Source organism: Aphelocoma coerulescens, chromosome 5 (genome assembly GCF_041296385.1).
Source record: "Aphelocoma coerulescens isolate FSJ_1873_10779 chromosome 5, UR_Acoe_1.0, whole genome shotgun sequence".
Lineage (NCBI taxonomy): Eukaryota > Metazoa > Chordata > Aves > Passeriformes > Corvidae > Aphelocoma > Aphelocoma coerulescens.
In genome coordinates, this window is record NC_091019.1 from 53184173 (window position 1) to 53210289 (window position 26117).

At 41.9% G+C, this 26117-nt stretch overlaps 1 protein-coding gene and 1 long non-coding RNA gene across 4 annotated transcripts in view; one reads left to right on the forward strand and one right to left on the reverse strand.

Annotated features, from left to right (window-relative positions):
* The window catches only part of CLMN (calmin), a 75996-nt gene that overhangs the window by 49062 nt on the left and 817 nt on the right, over window positions 1-26117 (reverse strand). The window lies entirely within an intron of this gene.
* Window positions 8018-17137, forward strand: LOC138110857 (uncharacterized). 2 transcript variants are annotated; one of them, XR_011151115.1, is made up of 3 exons: window positions 8018-10949; window positions 12917-13023; window positions 15772-17137. It is a non-coding gene; the product is annotated as an uncharacterized lncRNA (long non-coding RNA). The 2 variants fall into 2 exon arrangements; XR_011151116.1 differs by lacking the exon at window positions 15772-17137 and adding an exon at window positions 14055-14270.

Sequence of the window (26117 nt, forward strand, 5' to 3'; positions counted from 1 at the left end):
GAGCTGTGATAAAAACCAGGTATGTTTGTCAACAGGTTGACTGTCCATTCTCTCCTGTGTATTTGCAGGGCCTGCACAACAAGAAAAGTCCTTATCTTAAGAGTTTTTTCATTTTCTCTCTCCCTACTACATACCTTTACCTATGCAGTGATAAGCCACAGAAAAAAGCACATGTACTGTTGATTTATAACATTTAAATTTTGCATTTTGTTAGCTGCTCATCCCAGTCCTACTCCCAATAATGTAAATGAATGAATTTGTTTTGCACAAGTGGCTGGAGACATAAGGATCAATAACCACCTTCCTCCTTGCCTGCTTTGCATTTATCATTCCTACCTCTCTGTTTTGCTGGTGCTGATTTCCCCATTCAGTCTTTGATCTCGGCTGTAATCTTGGCACACAGTTATTTCTTCCTCTTGCCTTCTCTGTTCATTCTTTCCATCTCACAGCTGATAAGTGGCGCAGCTCTATAGAGGTAGCTCCCTTCCTTACCAGACAACAATTTGGAAAACCAGAGCAATCACAACCCGTTTCTGATGCTGCTCTGAGATAGCTGCGGTTAGGGAAGCATTACACATACCTAGTCACTCCAGCTATAACATTTCAGGCCAGCACAAGATGAACACAACACCCCCCAAGCATCTCTGCATTATGCTGCCCAAAGGCAGCAGCTGATGCACCATCTCAGGAGGCCTGATAGCAGCATTCAGTCCTCGCTTATGCATTAAATATTACAATCACAAGGGGCTGCTATCTTTTAAATCCAGCTCACCATAAAAAGATCCTCTCTGTCGGTTATTTCATAGCTGAAGGAATGAATAATTAAAAGGCAGTAGGTACTCTTCACCAGAACTAAATCTTTAGTTAGGAGCAGAACAACATCCAGCAGATCCAGACTTTCATTTATAAGAGCTTAGAGGAGTCAAAGGTCCCTTGGACATATGCAGAGCAGGCTGGCAGCAAAGGTCTGATGCGCAGAGCACACACCAACTGATCCTGAGACACTCTGGCTCTCAGCTGGGGAATGTGCTTGTCACACAGGCATCCCTGCCTTCTGGAGGACTTGCACAACTGTCCTGCTTACACCGTGCTGGTGGCAAATTACAAGCAAATGAAGATTCCCTCCTTTTCAGTTTAATTTTACAAGCTGCTCCAGGATGAAATGTGCCACATGGTTAAACAAGAGCTGGGCTCGGGGTGTGGGATTTGACTGGCATTAGCTGCAAGATGCCATATCAGTGGAAATGAAACAAACTCATCTTGTTCCAGTGACTTAATGCTGCACAAACAGAAGCTAGTTAAATATAGACCATGGCTGAAAAATCATTTTCCATAGGTGAAGCCTACTAAAATCCGTTCTCTCAGCAAAGCTGCAAAGCTTGCTGCTAGCTGATGTCCCTGGCAGCTTCTCCAAAGGGCCTTGGTGCTGCCAGCTATGCTGGAGCACACTGGGATGGACTGGGCACACATGGCATGATCCACACCTACCTAGGTAGGATGGGAGGTGCAACAAATGCTTCTCCAGTCCACAAATCTCTGTGTTACAGCCCCACGATGGAGGCTGACTCTGCTGCCCACAGACACGTGCGAGGTCTGTAGTAGAGCTGGCAGCTGCACTTTCCTCCTTAACAGCCTAATGGCTCTGAAGTGCCAGTGGCACAGCCAGGAGTCCTCTTACCCTTACTAGTGCAGGAAAAGTACTATGGATATATCTCAGGCTAAGAGGTGGATCTATCTTTTGAGGTAAGGATATAAAAACAAGAAAAATAAGAGAATAGCTTTTGATGACAGAGTCCCTTTGAATACTCAGCTTGCTAAACAGAACTAAAACACCTGAAGGCTGATTATGGAAGAGTCCTGTCTGCCTCCACTTGGGAGTCCTTACTACTGTAGGATGAAGTGTTGCAGCATCAGTCACAACTGATATTCTCCAAGGAGCAACCACATTGCAGTTGGCATTTGCAGGCTGTGGAAGGGCAGTGGGCACAGGGCTCAGCTGCAGGTCTTGGGCTCTGGAAAGAAATTCCTGAACACTTGCAGTACTGCATATCTTCCAAAGAGGGCAGGAAGTTCTGTAACACTAAGAACAGCATAAAAATCACTTTTATTTTCTCCTTCAGTTCTTTTTATAAGCTGGGCTATTTTAGACAAAGAAAAGCCATTGTTTTAACGATTGGTCAATACCCAGGCATTCTTCCTGCCTTAGCATATTCATCTTTTTTCAGGTCTCCTATGGAACTGCAAACAGGCACACTTCAAGTAAAACTTCAAGGTAAAAACACAGACAAATGCAAGTGCTCAGAGAAATGCAAGTGTTCAGGAACGCACCATCTCTCAGGCAAGTGCCCTTCCACAGCCAGTAAATGCCAACTGCAGTATGATCGCTCTTTGGAGAAGATTGGCTGTGACTAACACTGAAACACAGAAGGCAATGACCTTCCCAATGTAACCTAGAAGAGGGCTTCACTTACTTGCAGTCAGGGTGCATTGTTGGGTTGTTTTCAACTTTCAGATCTACTGGCATCTTTTGGCATTCATGGTAACACCCACACCCATATCAGCTGGACTACAAGTCACACAGTTGCTTCCCAGCGTCTTCCACTGCAAGGGGTTGGTCTGGCCAAGGTGCAGACTGTTTTGCTTCCTGAACTTCACAAGCTTTCTGTTGGCCTAGTGACCAAGTTTATCCCTGTGGATGTAGGTTCTCTCATTTGATGTTGCTACCCCTAATTTAGTGTCGTTCACACATTTGAGTAAGACACACTCTGTGCTGATCAAAATGTTGAGCAACGTGGACTCCAGCAGAGTACTCTGCTCACTACTTGGTGCCAGCTGGATGTCAACTCTTTGATCTCCTGAAGTCCAGCCGAAGGTGGTCCCAGAAGATTTCAACCCACCTAACAATCTGTTCCACCAGATTGTAACTGCAGTACCAGAAAGGCCATTTCCCACTGGCAGAATTTGGCAGCTTCAAATCTTTTCTACACTGGCAAGGATGAAAATATGCAGAAGGAAAGAGAAGCCATGGTATCTCTGAATTAAATTTTTTAAGTCCATCTGAGACCTGGGATTGCAAAGGTCAGCGTTGAACTGTACCACAAATTTATCAGCACAAAAACAGCCGCCTTTGTGACCTTTAGCTTACTGTAAAAGGATGGTAATGTTCACAGATGAAATTGAGATCCAGCACAAATTCAAGTGCATGTGAGGCACAACTTGCAAGAACTGATTAATTCCCAATGTCAGTGACTGTGATTTAAGCATTCTTCCAAAACCAAAGAACATCTCTTTAGTGGGGCCTCCTTAACAGTTAACAAGATCATGCTTTCCAGAAGATCACAGAACCTGTGTGAAGAGATTTTGTAGCTTTCAGTGAAGCCATTAAAAAGGACTATCATGCAATCCAAAACTGAAGTAAAAAATGGAAGCAAAAACACACTGACTGACTCCAGTGAGAACTGGTTGTTCAGATGAAGAGATTACCATTTTGGGTGTACATACACAAATTAGCAATTAAGAGTAATTGCTTTCAGCTGCATTTTCTGTTTAAAAAAGTATTAATAACTTGTAATTAACATTAATTTAAGGACAGATGAAAGCCCATGTTGGTGCTGAGAGTAGACACGCCTGACAGAAAACAGCTACCTCATATGCAGTGCTGGTGGCTGTCAGCTAGAATATTTCTTGTGTGTTCCCAAACCAAAATTACAACAGCTTTAATCTCTCCGTCTTCTCAGGCACTTCCTGCCCACTAATCTCTCCCTTTAACCATGGTCAGATCTTCAACAAAAGTACCACAGAGGAAGAAACTCATTGTGTGCAGGCTGCCAGGTATCAGCCAGACACTGCTCCTCGATACCCACCCAGACCTCACGCCGTGGCACCGGACCTGCCGTGCCCGTGTGAGCTGCACCACTGAACTCCAAGGGGAGGCCTGTGAGCCACACTGCCCTGCCACACGTGCTCTTCTACCGCCACGTGAAGAGATAAACGTAGCCAAGATTTAAGACTAAAAAGAGTCTGCTGATTTCCTCGTAATTTGCCCTGACAGCGTTTCCTGCCTGGAAATGAAATCTGTCCAGCCCCAGGCAGCCCTGGTTGTGTTCCTCTGCACATCACCACGGGAGGCAAGCCCATGCACAGGCAGTACGACAGGCAGGGCAGCCCCTTGGCTGGCCATCCCAAGGTGAACCTTCCCTTGTGCTTGCAGGGCAAACTAGTGAAGGGCCAGGGTGATGCTAGGGAAGAAGTTACTGGGCCATTACAGAGGTGTGGCTCTGTGGCTCCCCTGAGGTCAGTGAAGAGGTACAGGGCACAAGGCACCCTGCCTGGTGAGCACTTCAGCCAAAGGCAAGTTCATCTCATGAGTGCCCCTCCCATAAGTTACAACTTTGAAGTTATATTTCCAAAAGTTTACCTATTTCTGCACTTCACTCTGTAAAAGTACATGCCTGTTACAGGCTTCAATGCATCAGGCTTGTAGATTTGTTCTAAAGAATTGTGCTCCCAGCACCTGGTTACCCAAGCGATAAAACCCTTTTGCAGAGTGGTTTAGTATGCACTTTTCTGGACAGAATGCTGGATCACACCTAAATCTCATCTGGGTCAAATGGAAGTGGACTTGGTCTCCTCAACCGTAGCCAATAGCACATATTTGTCAATACACAGGACAAAGGCCAACAGGGACAGTTTCTCAGCTGAGCTCCAGATTATAAAACACTAGGCAAGGCAAAAAAACCTCAAACCTCAAGATAGTGCTGCACCTAGCCTATATGGCATGCCCATTTCTATTACCTATATTCCCTCCTGTTGACTACTGTTGAATTTCTTGGGGTTTTTCCCCCCACTCTAATCAGTATTTATAATGGGCAGCCTTCAGCCCAGAGGAGCATTTTTCAAGTTATCCAGCCCCACTTCCTGAGCAGAATCACAGAATATTCTGAGTTGGAAGGGACCGATGAGGATCATCGAGTCCAGCTCTTAAGTGAATGGCCTGTACAGGCATCAAAACTGTGACCAGGCCATTTTTTGCACCATGCTCCAACCAACGTGGCTAATTCCAGGGTCAGGTACTGACCTTCACCACTGGGGCTGGAGCTGTGACTAGAGTTCATTGCCCCATTTCCTTCACCATTCCAGTACACCGCTGGGTTCACCATACATCACCTTCAGTGGTGGAACTGGGCAGATAGAGGTCCCTGCCGTATAACTGCTTGTGTGTCATGTGACTTCTTAAAAAAAAAAAAAAAAAAAAAAGCCCTAAAAATAATAATTATTGTTATGAAGCCCCAGCCAGGCATCCATTCTTCCAACAGTGGAGAAGCTCAGAGATCTCATTTCATCTCAATTTCCTGCAAATCTATTTCTATAGTCTGAGGTGCAGGAACTTTTTGTCAATAAAAGGCTAGTTCTTTATAGTCATTCCAAAGGGCTCAAACAGACTCAGAATAGAACTCAGTCAGTTCTTTCACCAAAACTTAACAACAAACAGGTTTCACTGTAAACAGGATTGGCAATACACTATTTAGACATTTTTCAGCTTTTTGGAGCACAGGAGCCCTCCCCACTTCTGATTGTGATTTTCAGTTTAGTTCTGGGAAAAACATTTAAACTTTCCACACTCCCTCTATTCTACTGATGGTGCAAGGAACACCCCCTTACCTGTTACAGACCATTAACAAAGTGCCCTTTTTGTGCTTCCTTGCCCTCCCCCACGGCATTTGGAGAAATGCTGCAAAGCTGTGACCCTCCTCAGACTCCACTGCCTGTTGTCCAGGAGCTGGAGAAGGCAAAGAGGAAAGTGTCCTCTGAGCAGGGGTGCAGGAAAACAGGAATTTCCCTTTAGGGACTGGCTGCAGAGAATTACCTGGTTGCTTAGAAACATGAGATTAACCACAGCTCATTTTCCCCTTCCTTCACACATCCACTTAAGCAGAGGCCATAAATCAGCTTGATGGGAGACTCAGGATGGCTAGTCTGTGAGGTGAGACGCAGGGTCACCACACAGGGTCACCATGCAGGGTCACCGCGCAGGGCAGGTGGCAGACAGGGGGGAGGGCATGTTTCCTGCTCCCCAGGCTGTGTGAGCTCCCTTTGGTTTGCAGAGAAAAGTTTCTCATTGCTGAGTTTCAGCCGCCAGGATGAGAGTTAATCATGGAGCTCCCGCAGCCACATCACCTGTGCCAGGATTTCAGCTTTAATGACAATCAGTTGAGGGAATGCAGTCAGGGCAAAGCATATGACAAGAAGGAGATAATATTTAAAGCAAATGATATTTTAAGCATAAACAAAAGTTACGTTAATTCCTGCACCTCTTAGTAATATTTTCTATGTGAGCTGCCAATGCATCAGTGATTGGCAGCAATAAACACGCTCGCTGCCTGTTTGCATCTTTCATATCTCAAGGAATTGGACAGAGAGGGTGATTAGCAACACAGAGACCCAACTACTGCTTTGCTTACCCACCAGCACGTAACACAGAAGAAAGAAAAAACAATCTAGATAAAACAGACGTGGACTTAATCTCATACAGTTTATGGTCAAACCAGTTTAACATGAAAAAGCACCACTGCTAACACAAACATGAGAGCATAGCCCACAGTGTGTGCTCAAGAGCTTTAATGAAGTCTCTGCAAGAATACTCTTCAAGCCTGACATAACAGGTCAAAGGACAGATGAACTGGTATCTGCCTATAAAGTATTAGAATTTGTAAAAAGATACCGTCAAGTGTGCCTAATTTAGACTCTTTCACATTCATCCACATTCACAGACATCAGCTCCCAGACACAGTGTAGAAGGGATATGCTGTGCAGTACATACCCAATAACCTTGTGGACAGGAGCCAGCAGTGTGGTTATCATTATGTTGGATAGTTACTACAAGCTGAGGGTTAATTATTAGCAGAACTTAAAATCAAAGAGAGTTTGATCCAGACTTCATAGCTACACACACACACACACAAAGCTTCTACCCTGAAGCACTTCCCGTCTCTTTACAGGCAAGCTCAGCATAGTTTAGACACGTCCAAGGTGGCACACCATGCCAAGGTAGCAGTGACAGGGAGACTGTAGCTAGGCTGCTCTTGAAGAGTCAGCACCTACAGGAATGGGTGTTGGGGGGCTTTTCACTGGGTGGTTTTTTTTGCACTTCAATGGTTGTTTACAAACAGCATGACTAGAACAAAGTTATGTTTTGTGTATTATTTATAAGTTCTGCACACAAAAATTCTCTCCTTGACCTTGGAAATATTTTTTTTCAGGGAGAAAGGACTAGGGTTACCTTCTGCTCCGCATTTGCATCCTTAACAATGAAAAGCAATGTCCTCTGCAAGGAAAGGCTTACAAATATTAGGACTCTGATTTTGTCAGAGGCTATTTATTGATATTTAATAGTGAATTCAAGCTGGTGGGATGGGGAAGGCCAAGGGAACAAAGCAACAATCAAAAACTGCAATCATCTGACAAGTTTCTTTTGTAGATTAACAGAAACTCAGAAACTCAGAGTTGTTTGTTCTTTTTCCACAGCAAAATGCTCTTTGGGCCTACATGAGCAATCATACCCAAGGGTTTTTTTCACTTAATTGTCCTGTTAATTCAGCATTAACCTGATGGGCTCATTTATAACAAAGAGTTTTACTTGTGCATAAGCACTTGATATTCAATCTGCATCCAGTAAGAAAACCAGGAATGTGGGTAAGCAGATCAGACTGAGTTCAGAATACGCAGTGACAGGGGGAATTGCCTCTTTCAGTCTTCACCTGGGATGGTGCAGATGTACAAGGTTTCTAAGGCAGACACAATGGAGCAAGTACCACATGCAACTAACAGATGGTACACACTCTTCTACCAACATCAGAGAAGAAAAAGAAAAGGAGTTTACCCTACCAAAATGAAATAAAAATGACGAGCCAAGCTGGTTAAACAAGGCAGTGTTTGTGTAGGGTGGGGGGGAGCTCAGCTGACAACACTGCTCTTTTATGTGCTCTCATACCGTGTTCAGTGCATAAGCATGGGCTGACGTGACCAAGGGCTCCCTGCGAGCGAACAGAGAAACTTTCGCCTGGCAGAGAAGGATTAGTGTTTGCTGACCCTGTCAAAAGGAAATCGGGGCGACCTCTGTCTCCCCCCTGCTAGTCCTGCCACCCCGGTAGCTGCAGGGCTTACACTGTAGTCTGCTGTGTTTACATTGCTGGCCCCAAACTTTCTTCTGTGTCTGCAGAGTTACAGCAGAGGCTGAAATTGAGCCTAATTCTCTCACAGCAAAGGAGAGTGCTTTCCCAGCCTGGCATTTAGTGTTTCACACTCTCATGTACTGCAAACAACCATCAAAACCAGGGAGAAATCACGGCTGCAGAGGAAGTCTGCATGACCAGCTGAGAAGGTCCAACTTCCAGTTGGGTAGGGTTTAAGAGAAATGCCACCCATTAAGCCAAAATTGTAAAGAGAGTCTCGGGGGTCTTATGAGACAGGGCAGCTAGGTTCAGGGATCACATCCAGCCCCTGCAAAGTGCCACAACTCAAAGTGTTTGTGTTAAGAGTCGCAGCTGTGAGAAAGGCACAGCTTTAATGAGGGCTAAGTCAACAGGAGGGACCTTCCAGGCGTGTTACACCAGCAGCTACGGTGACTGCCGATAGGAGTATACCGTACTGATCAAGGAAACATTTGCTGAAGTAGTTTTGAAGTGAGCAGTCCAAACAACCTCCCTACCATTTACACCAATGTCCTCCCAAACATGGGGTTTTTGTTAGTACCTCAAATCTTGCTTTAGTAAATTAAAATACATTTCTACTTTGTTCTGCCAGCCCTTGCAAGAACAGAAAAGGTGAATTAAATCCTAACACTGTTCTTGGGAATGAATGATCTTGGGACAATGTAAACAGCCTGGCAAGAGCTGAGGAAACACTCAGGCGTCTCCCAGCCTTCACTCATGCCCCCTCCCTGAAGTACTCCTCAAGGACTTTCCATGCATAAATAAGCTAAGGTAGAATGAGCTTTAAATAGGCCTCACCCTACACAGTCAAATAAACTAGGGAACATGTATATATGATTTGTAATATTTAAATTTCAAGCAGTGAAACTTCTTGTTTTGATACATTATACATGGGATTACTAGCGAGCTGCAGATTGGATAGGTATTTTATGTGTTGCTTTTTACCATGAAGCACAGATGGTTGACTTTGCTCAGGGACCGGGCATTGCTGGGAAAACTCAGGTTATGGCAGTCCAGCTAAACAGTGTTCTCCTGCTTACAGCTGTAGTTTAATTTATCCATTTACTACCTCTCAAGGCCAAATTTCACATTTTGCATCTGCAGTCAGGCTGGGCCTTGGCCATGCTGTTAGTTACTTGTCATTCTCAGTCAGTCAGTGCTGTAATCTCACTTATTTGTAGTCAAGCTGTTGTTAAGTACAATGATGTACTTTCAAGAGATTACTCTGTATAAATAAAAGAACTTAATTTTTTTTTCAATGGTCACAAATTAGATAACAAAAGCAACATAAGCAAGGCAATAAATAAAATGGGTTTATACAAATTAACATTGAATTTGTTTGTTTCATAGTCTGCAGTCTGGAAACATGACCACTTGCACTAGGCTAATGTCATTGATTTCTCTTGCTCAGATAAGCATGCCACCAAAAAGTCTGAGGTGAGGTGGGAGCTTTTATTAGGCCAAGAAACAGAAGCTGGAAAAACAACAAAGCAACTTATCAGCCAGCCTAAAAAAAGACATTACCTCTCCCTACAAACCTTGCCTTGCTTGTATCATGGCACTAAATTCACTACCCAAATATTTCTCATCCTAACAATTAAATTTTACATTTACTAGAAGTCCAAGAGCAGCCTCAGTTTATAATTGATTTTGTTAACTAAACAAGATTTTCAGTGCAGAAAGGCAAAGAGAGCATGAGAACACTGGTACTGGAAACACAGCTTGTGTAATTTGGCCAGCAGAGTTTGAATCTGCGAGTTCCCCCACCCCCACATGCTGCAATCCCAGCATCCATGGAGAATCCCCAGCAGCAAAATGATGGGCCTTGGGACCAAATTGCCTCCCAGCTGACACTGCCCAGAATTACCATCCCTAGTGTGGGTGGGTCTGTATCCCAAATAATTGATTTGAGAGATGAGCTGGCTCTGTTACAGGCGTGCAGGATTCCTTGGGGACTCCTGAGAGGAGGCAGCAGCAAGCTCCTGAAGTGGCTGAAAATCATCTTTCATTCCACACTCACTGCCACAGCACTGAATTAGGAGAGCATTTTCTGTGAGGCTGGAGGAATAATTGGATCCCATGGATCAGCAGATGAACAGGTAATGTATAGCCATAGGTCAGTGTAGGCATTTTCCCTGGAGCATCCTCAAAGTCTAGAGAGGCCTAATAAACTGCTTACAGGAACCATTATAGGTATATAGCCATTAGGTATATAACCCTGCTTTGTCAGCTGCAGAGTAAACATACCCACACACATGTGGTCCCTTTCCAGCATCCTTGTTATTAACAGCAGCTGAGGCATCCCCAGTGAGCTTCTTGTTGAGACAGAAAGGCAGGGAAATATTCTTGAAATTAATTCCTAGCCTATTTTTGTTTAGAGTAGCCACACAACTCCTCCTCCTTGTCTCAAGGCGATGTCAAAAGCAAAAACCAGAATTATAGACAAATGAGCCTCAGCCCCACTGCTCCAGCAGGACAGGGCTCTGTGCTCAGCCTTTCCAGCTAAACCACTCCTCTGCCTGCCCCTCCCAGCACAGCCTCCAGCACCAGCGGCTGTGAATGAGCCCAGCTCCACAGGTATTGGTCCTGGTACAAGGTACATGCTTAGCCCAGCTGGCTGGACTCAGGGTCCTCTCTCTGCCACTCTCACTGCTTTCTCCACATCCACTTCTGTTGTCAGGACTTGGGTCGACTTCAAGCATGCAATGGAAGATCCACACTGCTAACACCTTGTCTCAGGTAAAATACGAGCAGAGACAGGAAGTATCCTTAATTCAGTTTACATTTAACTATGAACAGCTGAGGCAGAGCCACCTTAATTCTTCAGAGGAACCATTACACCAGCATCCAGGCTGATCAGGAAAGTTAATTCTCGTTAACCTTTGAGGGTACTCATGTTGATGCAGTCTATGTTATTCCTTAGCTCCACCACACCAGAGTGGCAGTGACCACGCTTATGGCTCCACAGTGCTGTAAATAAATGCTAAACCTGTGTTTTAATGGTGGCAGGCAGGAAGCAGCTGTTGCTGCTGAATGGCCAGCAGATTGGTATTGCTCTCAAGACTCTCAGAAGGGAAGGCACTGAATAGCCTAAAGATATTATTGTCTGCAATGAGCATTTTCTTTCATAAACACCACCTGAAAAAAAAATCAGCCAGCCAACCAACCAAAGAAGTTGTATGTTGGAAAATAGATGATGAAAAGGCTTTCCTGTGCCCCTGCTCTGGGCACCAGGCTGCCAGATTTTATGTGAGGGGAAAGTAAGATATTACATGATCTGAAAGAGCATGTTAGAGAAAGGAAAGGCAGGATACAGAATAAAATGCATAATTCATGGCTTGTGAAAGCCTTGAGGCAAGACCTTTCGGACTTGCTAATTGCTTTGCTGAGAAATAGGCCAGGAGCCATAAGAATGACTCCTACAGCCAGGCAAATGAATGCATAAAGCATTGCAACATTCACTCAGGGGCTTCCACATCACCCCTCTTGCACAGGTGTGCTGCTGGCTCACCTGGAAACATGCCAGCCAAGGACAAGTGTATGGGATATCAGGCTGATCCAAAGATCTAGATTTAATTCTGGTATGTAGTTCTGTATATTCAGGTTTTTGAATTGCAGGCAGATACATTCATATAAAGTGGCTGCAGCCATACTGTAGCCCTTAGAGGACCCTCACTGTGTGCTCAGAGCCTTAGCATGCAACTCTGTGCACGTGAGACAGGCAGAGATGAGCACTTCCTCCACTGCAGTAGCCAGATTTAGCCTCACTGAGCTCAATGGCCAAAAATTCAGTGGGTGCAAGATCAGATCCCAGTTGCAGGCAAAGAAATTCATATGACAAGTAGGAAGGATGAAGGCAAGCTTAACAGCTTATAGTTACTGAGGTTTGCACAAGTGCATGGTTTGGTGGATTTAAGCCATGCACAAAGCATCAAAATCTTTTCACTTCTTATGTTATAACTACCTCCTCCTCCATGTCCCTAGCAATCAGCTTTGGATTTTCTCATCCCAGCAGGCAAAATCATAGGATTTTGTCTACCTACATGTTCAAGTCTCTCTTATTGACATTCTCTCATTTCAGAAAATGCTATTTGAGCCAATCCCCTGATAATATCCTGCTGACCACCACCAGCCACTGCTCTTCTTTGTAAAACCTCACCAGAATTTTGCCTTAAGGACCTAAGAAACGCTTTGCTATTGCTGTTTCAAATTTGTCACCGAATTCAGTAAGAGTCATTCACTGTGTGTGAAAAAAGATGGACTTTCCCCCAAAGCACAGGGATCAGGCACCCTCCTGCTCTGCCAGCTTGTCCAGCTTCCAGCCCCTTCAGCCCCCTTCCAGCCCCAGCATCTTCTTGCTGTGCTGTTTTAACTGCCTTCCCTCACTGTGTCCTTAGAGAAGTCTAACCCCTCAACTGATACTCTCAATCCATCAGCAAAAAAAATCTCTTTTAGAGCCCTTTCCTTCCCCTTTGGTATTATTTACTGATGTATCAAAATTACCATAAAAACTCATTAATAAAACACAGATCTGTATCTTCCATAAAGCAGCTTATCTCCATGAGATTGCACAAGTAAAACTACTGAAAATGCAAGAAAACAGAATCTCTCAGTCATGCTACATCAATTAATTTACTGAAGCAGATGAAATTTTAATTGCTCATACACTTATTTTCTTACTTAAAGACGTTCCATCTATTTCTCAGGGTCAAGAATATGAAAAAGAAGAACTTGACAGAGATTAAGAAAAAATAAGATGATCAAAGATCCCTGGGCTTGACAGGCTTCATGGGGAAACCATCAGTACCAGCTTGTGAGTATGAATGAAGCTATCAGTTAATATGATAGTGGTATAAAGTTTCAGAGCATATAAAACGTTTTTTTGTAGAACTTCAAATTACATAATGGTAAAAAGACAGACTGCTTTGCAATACCTTCTATATAAGAATCCTAACTATTATTCTATAATTATAAAAGGAGTCACAATGAAGGCAGGAGAATTTAAATAGCAGTTCAAACATCAATGGTGAAGTACAGCGAAGCTGTGGATACCCAGACAGATCAGACTAAAATGCCATTGCTAGCTCTGTAGGCAAATAACATTTAAGCTACTTTATAACTGATGTGCAACATGATTCAAACCAAGCTGCAACACATTCAATGGGCAACTTTCTCCTACACCTTTTAAAATCTGCCTGTAACATTTTAACTCTTTATGTTACTGTCCCTTAGGTTTTGATATCTACAAGGGGCATACAAGGAATTCACAGTTTCCCCAAGGCCAGAGGTTCCAGCCCAAATAAGCCAATGAATGTCAAAGCATAGAGAAGTGAAAGTGGGAACAACAGGAGAATGTCACCGAATCTTTTGAGTTCCACCTTTAATAAATGTTGGTAGCTCCCACACTGGGTGTAAGGTAGCATTAGCATTAAGTACTGTCTGGTATAGATTTGTTTTGTTCTGTGACCTATGCATTTGGTCCAAGAGACAAGGCAGTAAAAGCAGAATGGGTCCATTGCAATCACAACACAAAGAACAGTCTTTCACCTCATGCAAAGAATACTAGCACAGATGGTGAATCCACATTTTGCAGGAAAATCCATGTGCTTCCACATTAATGAGACATGGGTTAGAAGAACACAGTATTATACACTATCGTCATTATGTCAGAAGTGATTTGTTGTCCAAGCTTAGGTATCCAGATGGTACCAAAAATACTCCAAACTTTCTATAAGCACAAAGCTTTCACTATAATTAAAAAATGATTTCAGAAAATATACTGATTTCTCTGAGTAGTTCTAGTTCACTTTTAACTGCTGAACATGCCCTGTATTTTGCTTACAGTACTTTAACAAGGACATATATGCCCTGGAAAACCTCAAAAGGCAGAGCTGAGGAGTGATACCACAGGAGAGGGGCAGAACCATCACACTCCAAAGTGCAGAAAAGAAGGAACCAGGAAGCCAAGAGCTATGTGGTGCTTCCTTGGTGGATATACTAGCAAGGTCTTCAGAAAAGTACTGGCCTCTGGTCATGCAGGATGGCACAAAAGCAGAATTACAGAACTAACTGTTCCGCATTCATACTGTTAAGATTAGCTCCTGGCCCCTTCTGATTCAGATCAGGTTTAACCCCTTCTGTCCATGATGGGTTTATCCTATCTGTCCATGATGGAGCTGAAGCAGTTGGATTTTATAACTAAGTCCCATTATTCGCACACTTTATTTTCTGATAGGAGCCTCAAAAATCTTCATAAAAGCTTGCAGTGAAATAATTGTTCTCTTTTCACTTCACTCTAGCTGACTCCCACAGGTTAGACTATTTTTCTCTTCAAAGTAAATTGTACAGCTTCTGTTAAAAAGCTCACCTTTGAAAAAAAGCCTAGAAAATACCATGCTAAATTTGACAGGTTTTCCTTAGGTTTCAAAGCCAGGGAAGGGTTTTTCTGGAAAAAAAATGACACCTTTTCTACTCAAGAAGACTGAAAATCTGCAGAAAAAGGATGGGTGGGGAAAAAAAGAAAGAAATAAATTGCCAGGACAGTATGAGGATGACAGGATTCAGTCTTTAATCTGACAGGTGTATGTCAGCACTCCTTTACAAACATACCTATAGGGGATCTGATTGTTTTCCTCCTGTTATTGTACTATTTCCTAATGATACCCCCTGTTTTTTAGATTAGCTTTTTTGCCTGATGTCCAAAATGCAAACAGGTTAACAAAACGAGAAAAGCTGACACCTTTTGTCGTCGATCTATTTGCTCTTCTGAGTGTCTCAAGCAAATTCATCTTGAAATTAAAAATCATGTTGTCAACCATGCAGTAGACAATGTGGTCCAAAGCCAGATTTACAGACTGGTAACTAGGTAGCAGACAGAGGAGGTGGCTGCTCAGCTGATGGATATAAATAGTAAAATCCTAGTCAACAGGATATTATTGTTCTTTGGGGTTCCCAAAGAAGCGTTAAGCGATGGATCAGCTCCTACACACATACTCATTGCAAGCCAGTGCCCGTGTGCAGTGGGGAGAACCTGCCCAGGGAAGACATGAGGCTATTTCAGGGCTTACCAGGCCACAGCACTTCCCATGCTCTGGTGGGAAGAAAGATTGAGAAGGTGGGGGTGAAGTGCTCAGCAAAGCACCTGTCATTTATTCATTCCTCTTAATATGAATAACTCATCTCTAAGAATGAGGCTAAACAGCAATGCTTTCCTCTGCTCATGCAATGAAACCAAGCCTAGATGGAGATGACCGAACAAACACCAAAGAGCTTGAGAAACTGGGAATAGAGAACAAAGAAGGAAAGGAATCTTCCAGGAGCAGGTCAGAATGGCTTATTTATCAAGCTGTAACTCCACAAGACACCAGCTTCAACTGGCTTCAAACCAAGGCAGCTTACATTCTCAGATATGCAGAGCTTCCATTATAAACCACGTTTAAAGGTTAGGCAATTAATTGCCTCATTCCTCTATGACCTTTGCAGTACAAAAACATAGAATATGACTGATGTCCTATTTCTAATTTTGTTTTTTTTTTAACTCTCTGACTTCTTTCTCTTGCAGAACACATCCCTATGATCATCCAGGGCAGACACACATCCTTCGATAGGTATTTCCCCGCATTCACACAAGATAAATACGCCTCATCCATGCCCTCGGCAAGGTCTCCCTTGGTCTTCCTCTCTACCTCACCGAGCTCTTTCAGACCTATGCACAAGAAAGACAGGGTTTCAGGACAATGGATATATCACTGCTCTCTGTTAAAACAACATTTGGATAATTCTGAGAACTGAACTGAAGAGCATGAATTGACAGCAAGTTCATGCTGGGATAAAATTTAATCTGATTCATTTATGCATGCAAGCAGAAAGCTTTTATTAGCATACATTTCTCAAAGAAAACAAATTATAGTTCCTGGAGATGTTCATCATTAATTACCCTCTTCCAGCATCTAGCAGGAAGTTTTCTTCCTTCCGCAGCTTCACTTTATCTTCTTTCTAGAAACACATACTCAAAACAAAATAAACAAAACTTCTGTAACAAACTCAGTGAACTGAAAGCATAGTACAAAGAGCCAGAGAGAGCACAGCTAATTTGGATCTTAACTGAGGTAATTCCAAAGCACTTGAAGGAAAAAAAAGTTTCTACCTGAAGTTGATAACTAGTAACTCATAAAGATGGTCAACATACAACATCAAAAAATACATCTTCACAAATGGGGAAAAGTAGAACAAAGCAGATTTATTTCATTCTACAAACATTTTGTCCTTCTTGCATTTAAAAAACCCCAAGTCAAGCCAAACTGAAATCTGATTGCAGTTAACCTTCACGCCAACTGGTGTGCACTGCACACAGCACCACCAAGCACATGCAAACCCAGAGGGGAACCACCTGCCACCAAACATGAGAACACCACATGCTGGGGTGAAAGATGGGTCTGTAGCTTCATGGTCATTATCAGCTTGTAAAGGTTTACTACAGAGTAGGCAGTATATATGTGTTACAGTTCACATGAATTATTAGGGGACATTGTCAGCTTTTGCTGTAACATAATGAAGGAGGCAAGAAGATGTGAAGAAAGGAATTTGGTCAGGTAGTTCCAATGGTCAACTTGAAAAGAGAATACCAAGATTCAAGGCCTGCTCCACCAAAATTTTCCATGTTCTTACATAGAAAAGCATGTCATTAGGTTGTCTGGATAACTTTGAAATAAATCCTCTGGATTTCATGTGTCTTTTATCCTCAAGCCTAACTTAAGGGTGTCATCTAGAGAAATACATTAAAACCATGAGACACTTAAACACTAAAAAAAATAGAAATAAATAGATAGAATGCATTAGGAACACATTTCAGTTTTAGTCAAGATAAACACAAAGCAGTAAGAAGGAAAGCCTAAGGGCATCAGTGTTATCTGAGTACTGGAACTCAAGTTTGGAGCCTCTCTGTAAAACAAAAATTGCTAAATGCTACTTCCACATCCATAACAGCCCCTTCATTCTTCTTTAAGGGTGCTGCATGCAAGAAGACACATGTGTAGCAGGACCAGAAAGCCAAGAAGTGGGCAACCTCCGCCAATCTTGCTGTCACGTGGTTATCACATTAGCACATTACGCTGTATTTTCCATGCAGCTCCTGTGTTTAGGCTCCAAAACTGATCATTAGTATGATAAATTAAATGAGTGGAAACTTTGGCTCAAAGAGCCCAAACTGCTGCAGCTCTGAAGTCAGTCACTCTTCCTAAGCTTTGGTTCATTAGTGAAATGAGAATACAGGAGGTCAAGTGAACATTCAGTTCATAATTAAGTGCCTAAACGACAAAGCTGTTTACTGGCTGGAGTGACGCAGCACAGGGGTCTCATCAGCGCTTGCTGTGGGCATCCAGACCACTTCTGCAACTGGCTTTCGTAATCAGTCTCAGCATAAAAGCAAAGGATTCACTGTGCATGAAAAAAACTCAGATCCTGCATGAAAAAAAATTGCTCTAGAGCCATCTGTGGGGTAGGCAATGAAATAATGCTTTGACCTTTCCCAAAATTAAAGGGTGTAAAGGACTTGAAAAGTATTAAGATCCAACCAGTGGAAACAAGATCTGAATATAACTTGCCGTGTTAATTAGTTTCCAAACAGTTTTGAGACAGATGGGTATCAGCTTCCCAGACCTCCTCAGCTGCACCAGGATCTCTCAGCACCTGTGGATGGCTCCTCTCAGCTATGCCTGGGTGTGGACAGGAAGTGTACACCGTCCTTCTCCTGCAGAAATGGGCTCCCATCACCAGGGTCAACCCATCAACCACTTCCTGACTTCAGAGGAGTCACACTGGTGCAACCTCCAAATTCTTTAATTAAAATAAACTCATGATGAGTGATACTGTCAGCTGCAGCTTAGAAAAAGGATTTTACAGCATCCTTTAGCTGTGCTAGCAACCAGAATATGGTGCTTCCTTTCTTCATACATACAGTTGTTGAATGAAGATCTCCTATCTTCTTTTATCTTTCTGATAAGGATAAGGATGTTTTAAAGTTTTGAAAGGCCAACATTGAATACGTCAAAAAGACTGTCTACCTTCACAAGAAGAAATGCAGTTTAGCCAGTAAAAATTCTAACTCTGTCTTCTTTCAGCCAATGTCAATAACCAAACAACTTCTGGAAGAAGACTGAGCATAAGTTCTTTTAACTAACATTAGATCCCTTAACAACTTTTTTCTCTATAATGGGAAGAAACAGAAAAACTCAGGCAAGAGTCTCTAAAACTTCAAATCACTCCTTGTCCTGTATCCAGAGAGATCTTAAAAAAAAAAAAAATCAACAAAACCAGAACAAAAATGAGAGCAACAGGAACTAAGTGTTGTTCAGTGGCATTAATCATCAGGCCAGGAAGTCCCCTACACAGCCTGAAATCTGATAACACAGAGAGGGACCAAATGTTTCCCAGCTACTCTTAACAGTCACTTTTGGAATCAGGTTTTGTACCAGAAACAGGCCTATGGAATACCTAATCAAAAAAGGAGAGTCAATGGGAATTTTGTCTCTGAAAGATCATCTTCTCATTTGGGCAGGATTTTTATGTTTCACCAAGTTTAAGTATGACATGCAAATGCTGGCCACAGTCCCTCCTGCACCATCTACGTTTCTGAGGACCACACTCTTCCCCGCGGGCCTGCTTCTGTTTGCCTTGTTACTCTCCCTGGGCAAACAGCCCAGGCAGATTTATGTTCCATTCCTTGTATTTAAGAAAGTAAGTCTGAAGTGGACATTTCATACTATGTTATTTATAAATGCTGTATCTTTATTAAGTTACAACTGCAGTTCATGTTTATCATGAACATCAGTAAGAGTCAGAAAACTTTAATCATGCGCCCAAATGCAGTCATATGAAGGATCAGATTTTAAGTTATCTTCATTGGCACTGCTTTCATTTGTCACAGAGCCAGGTCTCTCTTGCCCTTCCCATTTTTCACTGAGCCAAGAGAAGCATAATCAGCCCTCAGTTGTGAACTATCCTGACTGCATACACCAAACACCTATTGACATACATTAGGGGGTTCTTTGCAAAGACCGAAACAAAATGGCAAAGTACTTCTATCTGGCCATTAGTGCACAACAAAAGGACAGCCCGTGCACGTAACTGCTCCCTCTGCTTTGGCTGCAGTTCAGAGCTTCAGCTGGAGTCCTGTCAAATGGACACTTCAGGCTGTGATATGACTCTCACAACATATGAATAACACATGGCCTCCCGATTGTCAGGGGGCTTAGTGCACTGTTATGTGTATCTCTTGAAGAAAACTTAGGAAAAACGGGCTGGAAGAGTAAAAATGTATCTGGGCCATTCCATGGGTATGGGTAAAGCATCTCTGACCTTAGCAGGGCTCAAGAGGAACTCAGACATATGGAGCATCTAAACAGATGTGTTTTCTGGTAATGGACACTACATAAGAGCAGAGACTTCTTTGCTCAGCTTGGGACACCACAAAATGCACTCATATCCCCAGTCTTAATTATGATAAAATGAAGATCCAAAAGCATGCATGCATTAAATATAACGAGGACTGGAATATAAATCTTTATTTTTAAAATGAACCCTGTGACAACATATTTCATGAGCATTTATTTTGTAAACAACTGGCATTATTCTACCAATTACACTACCAAAAGAGGACAAACATAATGAAGCAAATCAGCACTAGATTTGCTAGAAAGTCTAGAAAGGTCTCATTTCTGACTACAAACAGTAAAAGATGCTAACATTCAAAGTATAAAAAACAAGGTAACTCATTCTTCACAAATATACTAGGTCTGAATTACATTGACATCAAGAGTAACTTTCAAAATATGGCATAAGATACATTTTAATTTATGTCTGAAATTAATTAGTGGAAAACTAATAGAATCCCTCAAAGTATTACATTATTATAACAAATACATCTTGAATCATGCCATCGAATTAAGTAATGGGCACGGGATTAGAATTATCTTTTAATTGTTTTTGATAACATCTATTCAGATTCAGTGGGATTTCTGGTTTTATAATGAAATCCTCTGCTTAAAGCTTACAGGTCCACAGGCATTCACTCTGCAGATATCCAGGCTGTTTCTATTAAGACCATCCCTAGAAGATGCCAATTTAAACTTTTGTTCATGGCTGCACAGCCTCAAACTACAGCTAAAATACAGCTCAGCTCTTTCCACAGAAATATGCAGCAATTACAATGAAGTAAAATTCATCCTGCAATCCTCCACCTACAGTCCCTGTATTTAACTGGTTGGGGAGATGTAAAAATAGAACAACAGGTACAGAGACATGTAGAAAAAGACACATTTCTTATAAGGTGCTGTGATGCCCTTCACCACCCCAGCACTGACCCATATCTCACTGCTTATCTGATAATTTCTACTCCTGAATACATTTTTGAGTTATTTTGACTTCTACATGACAAGACAGATATTTGGCTCTTCCCCTTAGACATGTGCCCTTAAGAATCATTCTGAAATAACAGTTCAATTCCGCCCGGTTACAAACCCAACCCGCGACAAAGGTTCAACAACCTGGGACATAAACAAATAATGTTTAAATGGACACTGACAAGCCAAAATGCCCAAGGTTGCCTCTTCTAGTCCAACAGAAGTCTGTCTTTAAAAGTGAAAGAGGAAATCAAGTCATCTCTTTGTAATGTTTTCAAAACAAATGTTACATATCCTTCAGAAGGCAAGTGACAGAACCTTGAAATTGTCCTTAAGAGAAAGAAAATTGTTTGAATTTCTGTCCAAATCAAGTGGACAAAACAAAAAACAAGCAGGAGAACTATGAAAAGTCCATTATACTTTAAAATCATCACTAGTTTTAACACAGTATTTTGCAGACTGCCATTTTTAAACTATGACTTCAGGCATGTAATACGGTCTGAGGTGTCACCAGCTCTCCTAATGCTGATGCTGGTCAGAGCTTGAACAAAAGTTCACCCAGGGAAGACAGAGAAGGTGATGCTGGTAAGTGACAGCACATCAACCCCATGCCTCGAGTCAGGTCCATGCAGTTGCCAAACACAGTCTCTCTTAAGACAAATTGTCAGTACACGAGTGAGTTCATGTGACTGTGGAGCTACTGGGCAGGATTTGAATTTGGTGTCACTTCATCCATTCAGTGGGACAGAGAGCCCAGACTTCTAATTTTTAAGAGAAATTAGGCACTAACCTTGTTAAAACTGCATGCTGAAACATGCAATCTGCACTTTGTCTCCCCTCTCGCTGCTCCTTTATTTCAGTGCCAGGGTTTCCTACATCTGGAGCAGGTAAGTCTTCCTTCCATTGCTGACAAATACTGTCAGGTATGAGACTGCCCTTACATAGACCATCCCCACTAGGACACTTAGGTTTCCAGCATTAACTTTGGCTTCTTATACCTGGATCTGAATCTTTATTTTGGGGGTTCATATTTATAATTCTCAGGCCTATTTAACTTTACTTTTAGATAGAATAGGATCACTTTTTAGTTGTACAGCACTTTGCCTAAGGTTCTCCAGACAATTTAATCTTTCCAAATGTCACCTGAATCTACTAAGAACTCCACTAAATGAATCTGCCTACAGGCAGAATGAAATCCTGCTGAGTATGGTGAGAAGTTATAGAAGAGTTAAAGTACTGAACAGTCACAGCACCTTACTTTTGTCAGAATGAATGAATACATTAAAAAAGGTTTCCTTCTACTCATGAAATTTCCATGTATTTGAAAAGCATGTCAAACTATAGCAAACAAGTTGAATGCAGCTGTATCTTGCAATTAAAGGAAAATTATTACTCTGTGTAGTTAAGTGCAAAAGTCATAAAAAAGTATGCTTCACACATAAGTTAAAATGAAAAATACGGAGAGAAACATTTTCAGGACTGACTATAGTACCTGCCTTTGGTCATCCATCAGAGATGCTTAAGCCCCCACAAAGTAAAGATATATAGATACTCTCACTGCCAGAGTTAACTTCTGTGAATTACACATTTGTATTACTTCTCAAGACAGAGGCTTCCGAATCTGTTACCTCGTAAGATGCTGAGATTCATGTTAGTGACAATTATAGTTACTACTGTCCAAAGCTTATAAAGTCTAGATCTCAAGGATCCAAACAGGAAGTCAAGCAAAATCAGAGTGTGCTGGGACTTTATGACTAAGTGATCCACCCAGAGATATAAACTATGGCAAGGATGGGGAATCGATGCAGCTGATATTGTTCAGGTTATTTCTTCCAGTCTGTCACCATTTCTTTTTCTCCATTATTTCTGACAATGCTCCAATACACTCCTGCGTAGCCCTCCAGATACTTCTGAAGGCCATGTACCCCTCAGCAGAGCAAGAATGAGACTCAAGAAAGTATTTAAATCTACAGAAATAAAGGAATAAACATGTACAGGTTTCTGTGAGTTCTGGATCAAAACCCTGAATGAATAGTGAAATAACGAGCAGCAGGACCTTGACTCATCCTCTGATAGCAGAATAGTAGAGTTCTACCATCCCAGCCCATCTACTTTATTATAAACGTGCAAAATGAACATTCAAACTGTAATTATTTTTAAGTTGTGGTAACAGCACTTTTTTGCCAGAAATGAGCAATACATCTGACCGCACAATTACTCATCTCTACATATTTCATTGCAGGGAATGTAAGGAAAGATATGTACTACTCAACATACATTTACACTATTGCAAAGCACACAACCAACATATGATCTAAAAGAGGATGAGGATGTTGCCTCTTTCTAGAGAGTGCAATTCACCACATAAGGAAGTATATTTTTGATGATCCTAAATCAAGCTTCCAGTAGGGAAGATTTTAAAATATTCTTGTATTGTAACAAAATGTTCCCAATGGTGTTGTAATGAAAGAAAGAAAGACTGAGGAAAAAGCCCATCTCCTGGCAGGAAATTAATTATTGAGCATTCCACTGCTTGACGATGCGCTCCTACATTCTGTGAAGGCTTTCCATTTTTCTCTCTCAGTATGTGGAGAAATTCACTATGGAGAATACACAAACAGAACAAAGAGCACGAGGGTATCAGTTTATTAAATGCATTTAGAAACTAAACAGAGTGGAAGAGAGGAACTTGGTTTGTGCATCACCACACCTAGTGTTTATTCCCTCTTTACATTCCTCTCCCTTCCATTAGATTGTCACTTCGCATCTGTTCTCTGGAATCACCTCTGTTGAGAATGGAAGCACTGTGCCTGCTCTTAGCATCACTTAGCTGACACAGTTTTGAAATGTCACTTCCTTCTTTTAAAAAATATAATAGAAAATCTCTTGATGGAAAGGGAAAATATAAGCCCACTGTTATATGCCTAAATATCAAGATGTAATTCCATTTTTAAAATCATTCTTTTTTTCCACCCCCAAGTCCAGCCCATTTAGTAAATTTCAGCCCTTGCTGCCTATGAAAAAGCTGAAAAACCCACAGAGGCAATAATTTCACTCATTAGTAACATGACAGAACATATAGTTCCTGGAGCTACTTCTGCAGCCAACACATGAACCTAAAACTTCTTCTCAATTTGGTGGGATCATACCACTGCAAAAGCATCTTCATGAGAGCAGACACTTCCCAGTAATTGGCATCTTGGATTCTTCCTGGATATGGAACAACCAAACTAGAGAGGGAAGATGCCACAGACTGAAACAGCATATGCCATCTTCAAATACAATTCTGTGTCAGCAATGCTCTATAGCTTAGCTAAGACATAATGAAGAACTTTTCAAGATAAATAAACAATTTTCACTTTTAAAAAATGAGGCAGAAAGGCTACGGAAAACTACTACAGCAGATGGCTGTATGATTCCTGCAGAAACATTAATACCAGCCAGGCTGTTCAGGACCCTTTCTCACAGTCATTAGCACTTGGGCTCTTCCATCAGCTGGTGCTCAGCACGGCTCACACACAGCATGGCTGTACTGCCTCTATCTGCCTTGCACACCTCATGTTTCTCTGACTCTGTGCATCAGCCCAGAAGTCTCCACCTCTGCATGCAGACATGCCAGTGTTTGCATGTGTTGTTCATATCTGCAAATATTTAGCTGCTGCCTCCCGTCCTCTCCTTACGCCTTCTTGGGTCTATATTAATGTGATGGACTCCCCAGAGACCAGGAGGCACCTCCACATATGCAAAATGTCCCACTGAATGGGAGCATTCTGGAATAAGACAAACCATCCACTTCATATTCTAAACACAGTTGGTCTTGCAAGAGAGTGCTGCAGGAGCTGGAGATGCAGCAGCACAATGGGGACCTTCACTGCATGAGGTCCTTCATGTGGCTCTGGGCAGCAGGGTCCTGCGGGGGGTCTGATGGTGCTGATGGAAACTCTGTATTGTCCTCACCTACTTTTTCATCCTAAACTCTTGACTTCCTAGCACATCAAAGCTGTTATTGATTCTGCAACTGATAGAAAATAATACTGGCGATGATTCAGATTGCATTGTTTTGAGAGGAGATATTTAATTTTGAATTATAAAGCAGAAGCAAGTTTAATTACTACATATGAGCATATGCTGCCATTTTACAAGAAACTGTTCTGAAGAGAAGCACCATGCTCTGCCACCAAGCTCCCGAGCGACAAAAATCACACTCTCACGAGTATCAGACTCGCCATCTGTAAAATGTTTTTCATCTCTAGAAGATAATGTGAGAATTATGTGTTACAAATCATACATTTTGTGACAGCTATTATCACTTGTTTTGGAGCAGCACCTTAGAACAAATGCTTTTTCTCTCCTATAAGAGCTCACATGAGGCATGAAACTTCTTAAAAACCTATTTAGTAGTGCAAGCAAGGTGATAACTAATATATGTTTCAAAATTTCTCTTGTGTAGTAAGAAGGGAACAGGAGGGTTTTTTCATGAACATAATGCCATTCAATGGAATTTGCTCTGTAGGATGACATTCTCCTGCACAGCTATAGGAATTTTAGATAAGGCTGTGTGCATCTGTATAAATGCATTTTAAGTTCCAGAAAGGAAAATTACCTTAACCCTTTTCTCACAAAGGACTGAGTGGCAAAGCCAAAAAAATATTACTCTTTCTAAGAACAGATTACTTTTGTATTCCTTCTCAAAAAATGCCCATGAATTAAGGATTAAACTTGGTTTAATTACTATAGTTTTGAGCAACAAGAGATCAGAGGCAGTCCAGCCATATTAACACAGAGAATCAAAAGAGACTCAGACAGAAGCCAGAAACATAGAACTACAATGTAATGAGAGACTGTCAAAACCCAAGGGAAGTGCAACCTGGAATCAACAGCCCTGACTGTATTCAAAATCTGAATTTCATTCAGAGGTTAGGATGATGCAGGTCAAAATGATGTGGAGTGACCCCATCAACAGCTAACTGCATTAATACACCAGAGCTGAAAGAATGGCTAATTTGACTCTCTTTTCTGATAAATTATACATCTTCTATAATCAATCCAAACTGAAACTAATTTCCAGCAATTGCACTGCTCTGCCAGTAGACAGTGCCTTAATAGAATTATGCATAGACAGGAAGAGATAATGACCTCTGATTCAAGTCTATTATTTTTACGGGAAATGAAGATACATTGCAGTATTATGTGAGCTATTGATTAAGATCAGTATGTTACATTAAACAAGTTTGTTCTCCCATAAACCACTGCTGTTTTTTCCTCTTCCATCGAATCTTGCTGTCCTTTCCAATCACGAGGAGTTACCTGGTGAGGGGCAAACATAACTTTGGAGGAACTACTACTGTTACATTGATACCGACCTACATTCAGAGCCAGGTATTTGCATCCCTTCCGCCTGCACAGCCTGTGGCAGAATAGGAGAGCATCTCGTAGATGATTTATCCAAAGAGTCTGTCCATGTTTATTCAACAGTAGCTTATTGGAAGATACATGAAATTGTGTCCTC